Raw genomic sequence first — 7,991 nt, 5'->3', positions numbered from 1 at the left:
CGACTAGCCAAATCTGGAACAAATTGAGTATTAAAATGAACAATGAATTACAATTATAACCCCTTGAATACGTTTATTCTGATAGAAAAGAAGAAAGGAAGGAGGGAGGGAAAAAGGAGAAAGGCAGCCTCTTTCTTACTCTAGAATGCCAAGTGAGAAATATAGAGGAATGGCAGAGTTAGAAATGACCATTTTGCAACTATGAATCAGTAATAACTGATTGAGGTGGGAATCACCAACAAATGCAAAAACTAGTAGGTGAAAGTTTAAGGAGGAAAGGGATATTTGTATACTCTCAAAGTATTTTCCCAGAGAGTACTCATTAACTTTACAGTGATGATGTCTTTATAGTAGGGAAATCTATTGGGCATCATATTAACCAAGTGATCAAAGTTAACATCACCAATAATAAAACAAATTGATATCACGTGCCTCCTGGTGTGACGCACTGGGTAGGACACAGACTCACTTATCCGTATGCCTGCCAGGAATGCAATAATCAATCTAATCCTGAAAAAAAAATCAGACAAGTCCAAACTGAGCATCATTCACAAAAACAACTGTCCTGTACTCTAAAAAATCAGCATTTCCCAGACAAGGGAAGACAAGGGAAGACTGAGGAACTGTTCCTGACTGAGGAAGACCAAAAGGACATGATAGTTAAATGCAATCTAGGTCTTTGATCAGGGGGAAGAAAACTGATATAAAGGCTATTATTGGGAATATTGGTGAAATTTAAATATGGACAATATATTAGATAATAGTATTTTATCAGTGATAAATTTCCTTAATTTGATCATTATTCTGTGATTATGTAAGAGACTGTCTCATTCTTAGGGAATATAATCTGAAGTATGGAGTAGAGGGGCATGATTGTTCAGAAGATGATTCAGAAAGTAATAATAGCAACAATAATAATGTGTGAGTGTAGAGACAAAAAAGAGAAAGCAAATTAGCAAATGAAGCAAAATGTTACTTTATCTGGGTAAAGGATATATATGAGTTCTTTTTATTATTCTTGTACCTGTTCTGTAATTTTGAAAATAATTTAAAATTTAAAAAGTTAAGAAGTGAGTGTTCTGGTGTATTCATACAACGGAATATTATTCAGCTATAAAAAGGATTGAAACACTGATACATATACAGCATGGATGGACCTTGAAAACATTATGAAGGGGAAAGAAGCCAGTCACAAAAGGCCATGTATTGTATGATTGCATTTATATGAAATTAAATGTCCAGAGTAGGTAAATTCATAGAGACAGAAAGTAGATTAGTAGTGGCCGGGGCTAGAGCGGTGGGGTGGGTGGAGGGGTGCAACAGGGAGTGACTGCTAACCAGCACAAGGTTTCCTTTTGGGATGATGAAAATGTTCAGATTTAGATAGTGGTGATGGTTGCACAACTCTGTGAATGTACTAATATATACTAAAAAGTGAATATATGATACACTGAATCACACATATTTAAGTGGTGAATTTTATGATATATAAACTATATCTTCATAAAAAATTTGAATGTACAAAAAAATCGGGGAACTCAGAGAAATGTTACTGTGCTAAGTTGTCATTATCTTGTCTCCTCTTTCCCAATCTTTCCCTCCCGATACACACATACACTAAAAAAGGCTTAAAATTGGCACATTTTCTGTTTTTTAAGAGATTTCATAAAATGCCAATTGTTCCATATTTACAGTTTGTTGTTTTAACACCCAGATTTGTCATGTTTCTTAGGTAGTCCTGCCTTGCTGTGTTTCATTCACAAATATGCATATATCTTGCTCATTGCCACATGCTCTTAAAAACATTTCTCAGGCACCCACAGTGTTGCAGTCTGCCTATGCTGGCAGTATTTATATCCTGAAAAAAATCTGCCTCTTTTCCCATTGCTGTAAGAAACAGAGCAAAACAAGGGAAAACTCCCACATAAGCTGTCACATAAGAAGTATGTGACTCACTATGTCTTTGGAATCAAAGATCAAACACAGGTGCCCCGCTGGAGGCACCTCACTTAACCATGAATGTTTTAACCATGCTGCTCCAGGAAAGATTCTGAGGGCCTTTCTTGATGCTTATGTTAAACTCAAGTCTGTGGTTATTGCAAAGGGTATGTCGAGTTCATGTGACAAACAATGATCATCATGAAGAGCTACATAGACACTTGTCCCTTTTTTGTCTTGCAAGCATCCTTAATATTTTAAAAGAATTACAAATTCCCTATCAATCATTTTCTTTATTTTTCAATAACAATTATCCAGTAGGAATAGCTAGAAAATGGCTCAGTCTGAAATAATATATTTCAGAATATATTAGTCTTAACTTTGTACGATTGAAATTTTTTTTGGCTATAAGAATCTGTTACTTAGTTGACCATCTTGAATATGAGTAGTTAATGTATCTTTTTCTCCCCCAGCTTTAGAGTAGTTACTATATCTTAAATAATTGATAGACAAAATTATAGAATGTTAAGACTTTGACACTGAATTCTTAGCAAGTATATAATTCATTCATTCCTTCCAAAAAATGTTTATTGAGCACCTAATATGTGCCAGACAATAATAAGCAAAAATCAACACAACCCTTGTTCTCATGAATTTTAACGTCTGGAGGTAAAGACAAAATGTAATCAGATAGCCACAGAAATGAACATGTAGTTTCAAACAGAGAGAAGTGATGACGGAAAGAACATGAAAAAACAGAATCTGAAGTAGACTAGAGGGAGGCTTCCCTGAGGAGAGAAATACTTGAGTTGAGAGTGAAAGATAAGAGTTTGAGTTAATTAGACTAGGAGTAGGGAGAAGAGCATTCCTGCAAGAGGAAACAGCATTTGCAAAGCCCCTGTGGCAGGCAAATGTTGGAGGAGACTTTTTTTTCTTTCCATTTTTTAGTCTTTATTGAATTTGTTACAACACTGCTTCTGTTCTATGTTTTGGTTTTTTGGCTGTGAGGCATCTTAGCTCCCTGACCAGGGATCGAACCTGCACCCCCTGCATTGAAAGGCAAAGTTTTAACCTCTGGACCACCAGGGAGGTCCCCGGAGGAAACTTTTAAAAGGCCCGTGAGCATAAAGAGTAAGGGCAGTGGTACAGGATGAGGTTGGAGAAGTCAGTGGAAATCACTGTATAAGCCTTATAGTCTATGTTTAGGGGGGAAAAAAATCTAGCCTTAATTAATGATAGCAGTGGGATGCCATTGAGGAGTTTTTTGTAAATGATGACAGGATGAGATATGTGTTTTAAAAAGAGCACTCCACAGTCTGGAAAATAGTTTGGCATTTCCTTCAAACTAAAAATAGATTTACCATATAACCCAGCAACTGCATTCTTGGGCATTTTTCCCAGAAGAAAAATGAAGACTTATTTTCACACAGCAACTTGTACATAAATGTTCATAATGGCTTTATTCATAAGAGCCAAAAAGTAGAAACTACCCATGTAGCACTTCAGTGAGTGAATGGTTCAACAAACTGTGGTACATCCATACCATGGAATACTACTGAGTAGTTAAAAAGGAGCAAAATATTGACACACATCATAACTTGGATGACATTCAAGGAAATTATATTACATGAAAAAAATCTCAAAGGGATACATACTGCATGATTTCATTTGTGTAACCTTCATGAAATAACATAATTATAAAAATGCAGAATAGATTAGTGGCTGCCACTGATGAGTTAGGGATTAGGGGAGTGGATGGGTATGGCTATAAGAAGATAACACCAGAGAGTCTTGTTATCAGGGAGTCTTATGCTAATAGTATAGTTAAGTAACTGGACTGTGGTGGTGGTTATACAAAGCTATAAATGTGATAAAATTGCACAGACCTACACACACACACACATACACACACCCATGCATTGCATAACTGGTAAAATGTGAATAAGTTCTGTGGATCTTACCGATGTCAATTTCTTTAAAATTTAAATTTTTGGTTTTTAATATTGTACTATAGCTGTATATGATGTTAATACTGGGGGAGGATAAAGGAAGAATGCACAGGATTCCCTGTATACTTCTTTGCAGCTTCCAGTTAAACTGTAATTATTTCAAAATTAAAAATTAAGAAACAAAGCACACTCTAGCTACAGAGCAGGAAATGGATTGAGTAGAATTTAAGGCTGATATGGAGGAAAACTATTGAGTGATTATTGTATTAGTCTAGGAAAAAGACAAATGATCATGGCTAGACTTGGGTGGTGGCAGTAGGGAAAGAGAAGAATGGACACATCTGAGAAATATTTAGGAGGTAAAACTTAGGAATCTGGTGATGGATAGGATATAAGAGCCTAAAGAAAATGAGTTCAAGGGTATTTTGAAGTATAACTTTGCCCCATATTTCATTGCCTAGAAAATAAATATACATTTAGAACAAGACAGCAAAACATTGGAAGTCATCTTCTTATGACAGCATCTTCCACAATCAAAGGTGCTGTTACTATGAGGTCACTTGGGGAGCTTTGCTAGCCTAAAGTACACACTATTATTGTGTCAAAAATCAATTAATTGCCTCTCAACCCCAATTTAACCTTTATTGCCTATTCTCCAAAAATAAAGCTGAACCTTTTATTTTTCCTTTGCCAAGCAGCAGGTTTTACTTTCTCAGCAGAGGGTGCTGGAGAGATGTTACAGGAGGAAGGGGCTTTTCTTCCTGTTCCAATTGCTCCTCTTGGTAGGTTCCTTGCAGCATGCATGGCTTTTCCAGTGTCCAGGTCCTGCAGTGCTGGCAACTTATCCAGTGCCAGGGTCCTGCAATACAGGCAGCACCCAGGGACCAGCAGCCTCCTCTGGCACCCCCCTCGGAGTACACGGCTGCACACTCTCCAATAAGTTCAGGGTCTTAGCCTGGAGAGGGAGGGCCCTCTTCTGTGGGGGCTCTATCTCAGTTTTAAGGGTAGTAGCTCCTCCTTATATCTGCTTTTCTCATATTTTTTTCTCTTTACTCCTTACTATCCAATCCCTCCCTACTGCAACCTCCTGTGGTAGTTAATAATTTTTTGATTAAACTTACACTGTTCAACTTACTATATGATTTTTGTGTTTTGATTGAATCCTGACTTGAACAGAACAAACAGTCCCCCCAAAGTGTGCTGTTTTGATTCCATCGACAATTGGCTTTTAATAGCTCATCTATATTTGTTAACAAAGGGCTCCTGGATGTGGCTGACCAATGTACCGAGGTTGCTAAACTGACCATGGTTTCAATTATATCATTAAAGCATTCAAACCCATGTTGCAAATTTCCCAAATATCTAGAATTGGGTTTTATTTTTATTCAACTTGAAACAAATCTATGATTTTAAAAGTTTGAAAGCAGAGTTTATAGAATTTTTTTTTTCTGAAAAAAAAAGTTTACGTTTTAATCTAAACCAACTTATAATGGCGTCTTTATGCTTAAAAGCTCCACTATGCTACCTTCCACAATATAAACAGGTAAAATTTGAGATGTAAAATATTAAAAGCAAAGACTATAAAGTATTTCAAAATATTAATATAAGAACACAAGGAGGTTGAGTAGATTCCAGGCCAAAGATGGTGATGATAGAAATCAGTATTTCTTTTCTCCAGCATGTGATAATATTGATCATTTCTCCCTTTTCTTGATTGCCCTAACACTCCTGTTTTGTTTGTTTTTTCATTCCTTCTCATTCTCCTTTACAAGCTCCTCTATTTCAGTCCACCCTTTAAAATATCAGTGTTTCCCTGGATTCTGTTCTTGGCTCTCATTTCTCACTGGTGTTGGGTGAGTTTATCCAGTCTTAGGTAATGTCTCCTTTATTTGTATCTGCAGCCTAGGCCTGTCCCCTGAGCTCCAAAGTCCTTTACGTGATCTAGTTTCTAGTCTGGGGTCAGCAGATTACAGCCTATGGGACAAATTCAGCACAGTTTTTATAAATGAAGTCTTATTGGAACACAGTCACATCCACTTGTTTACATATTGTCTATGGTTGCTTTCCTACTATAATGGCAGAGTTGAGTAGTTGTGACAGAGAACGCATGGCCTACAAAATCCATATTTATAATCTGGCCCTTCACAGAAAAAGTTTACTGACCCCTGCTCTAGCCTAAGCTGTGCATTGAACTGTGGTTTAGGCATGATTGAACATGTACTTTTAAATAGAGGGGTAGGCCCATCAACAATAGCTTTACCTGCATCTCTCCATATGAGAGACTAAAGATTAACTCTGGAACTTATATCTAAGACCCATGGATAGAGTACAACAGCAAGGCGAAGGGATATTTTTGTTAGGAGTTCTGTTACACTGGGAATATAAGGAGTATAATGCACGAGGCTCTTTGCTATAATCACCTAGAGATAGAGAGCATTTAAAGACATTGCTAGATCTCATTCCCAAAGATTCTGACTCAGTATGTCTGAGGAGAGCCTTGGGGATCTGAAATTTCAGAATGCTTTCCAGGTAATTCTGACATGTCGCAAGCACTCAGGATTTGGAAGTCAAAAGGATCTAAAAACCCATGGCTAAGTAAGATGGTCTTTTTATTCTCGATGAATCATTAAAAAGAGGCCAATTCGTTTCTCTTCATTTAGATATTACTTCTGAGTCTCCAGCTTTAGGGAATACAACAAAGAATTCAAAATCTCTTAGCAATGATTTTTCTCAACCACTTTTCTTGCACTAAGGTTCATATGATAAAACTCTGTTTCCATATTGCCTGATATTTTCAAAGTGCTTTCACATCTTCTCTCAACGACCCTGTGAGGTAGAGTGAGGATCCAATACTTAGCATTTGCATGAGTTTATCACTTACCAAAACTCTGTCAATCCAGTTGACCAAGGGCCACTTCCAGTCTGTTATTCATGCATTCATTCAACAACAAAAATTTTTGTGAACACTTGCCAGTCATTGTTAGATGCAAAGGAGAGTGGACCGGATAAAATTCCTGCCTGCCTGGAGCTTGCATTCTAGTCCTGGGCCCTGGTGGGGGTGGGGTGGGGCACAGGGCTCTCCTTAGACTTGCCTCCTGTAAAAATTTCCGTAGCCTATCCTAGTCTGAATCTTCAAATTAGGAATTTTCCCCCAAACTTATTAAATGAGAAAGGGTAACATTTTTCCCATGGCCACACCATATCCTGTCATTTAAAGCTGATTCCTCTGCTGTGGTGCTTGTCTGTCCCGCAGCCCTTAAGACTGTACACTGGCTTCATGTTTACATCTGTTCTGACATTATATGTGCAAGTGAGTGAGTTCTACGGGTCTTGTCTCCGAAAGGAAGAGACTCCTGTTTGTAGTTAGTTCTAAGCCCTCATATGACTAATAAGTGCTTCTCAGTGATTCTGGATCAAAATAATCCGCGTCTGATTGAAGATTAGAGTCTGCACCTACAGAATCCTTTTAGTAGGAGAACTGGAAACCTAACAAACAGGGAGAACAGTTTCGTGAAAGTAAGCCAAAGAATATCAAAGCTGGAAGAGACCTCAGGGATGTAGCCCCACTGCATTTTCAAGATCAAAAATCTGAGACTCAGAGAGGTTACCTAAGTCGCCTCAGGTCACACAGCCTAAATGATGTATGTGGAGAGTAACCAAATACAATCTACAATCACATGGGGGGGGGGGCCTTTCTCCTAAAATTCAACGTCTACGTCAGGTCCAGGCGCCTCACCGCATCCAACCACCCTCCTTTCTTGTATTAATTCCGCATCGCTCTTTTTTGAAGAGTCAGGTCGTTAAAACTTGCAGTTGGGGCATTCTACAAACAGGTGTCCAGACCACAGACACTTCAGTCAGGGAATCTGGCTCTCCACCTGCCCGCCGAGAACTCTCCAGCTCCCGTGTACAAAGTTTGCTCGGCTCGTACGTTCCTCTTTCAGATCCCTGGCCGCGAGGCCAAGATGCCTGCTGCGGCCTCCGAAGAAGTTCGGAGATGCCGTTTCCTCGCAGAAGCCCGGCCCCGGCGCGTCGGCCGCGGAGCTGGGCGTCCTCGGGCCGGGTGGCGGCGGGGGAGCGCCGGGCGCCTGGCGACGCGGGGCT

The sequence above is a fragment of the Hippopotamus amphibius genome, chromosome 2 (genome assembly GCF_030028045.1).
Source record: "Hippopotamus amphibius kiboko isolate mHipAmp2 chromosome 2, mHipAmp2.hap2, whole genome shotgun sequence".
Lineage (NCBI taxonomy): Eukaryota > Metazoa > Chordata > Mammalia > Artiodactyla > Hippopotamidae > Hippopotamus > Hippopotamus amphibius.
The sequence above is the reverse complement of the archived record's forward strand: the minus strand, read 5'-3'. Positions refer to the sequence as shown.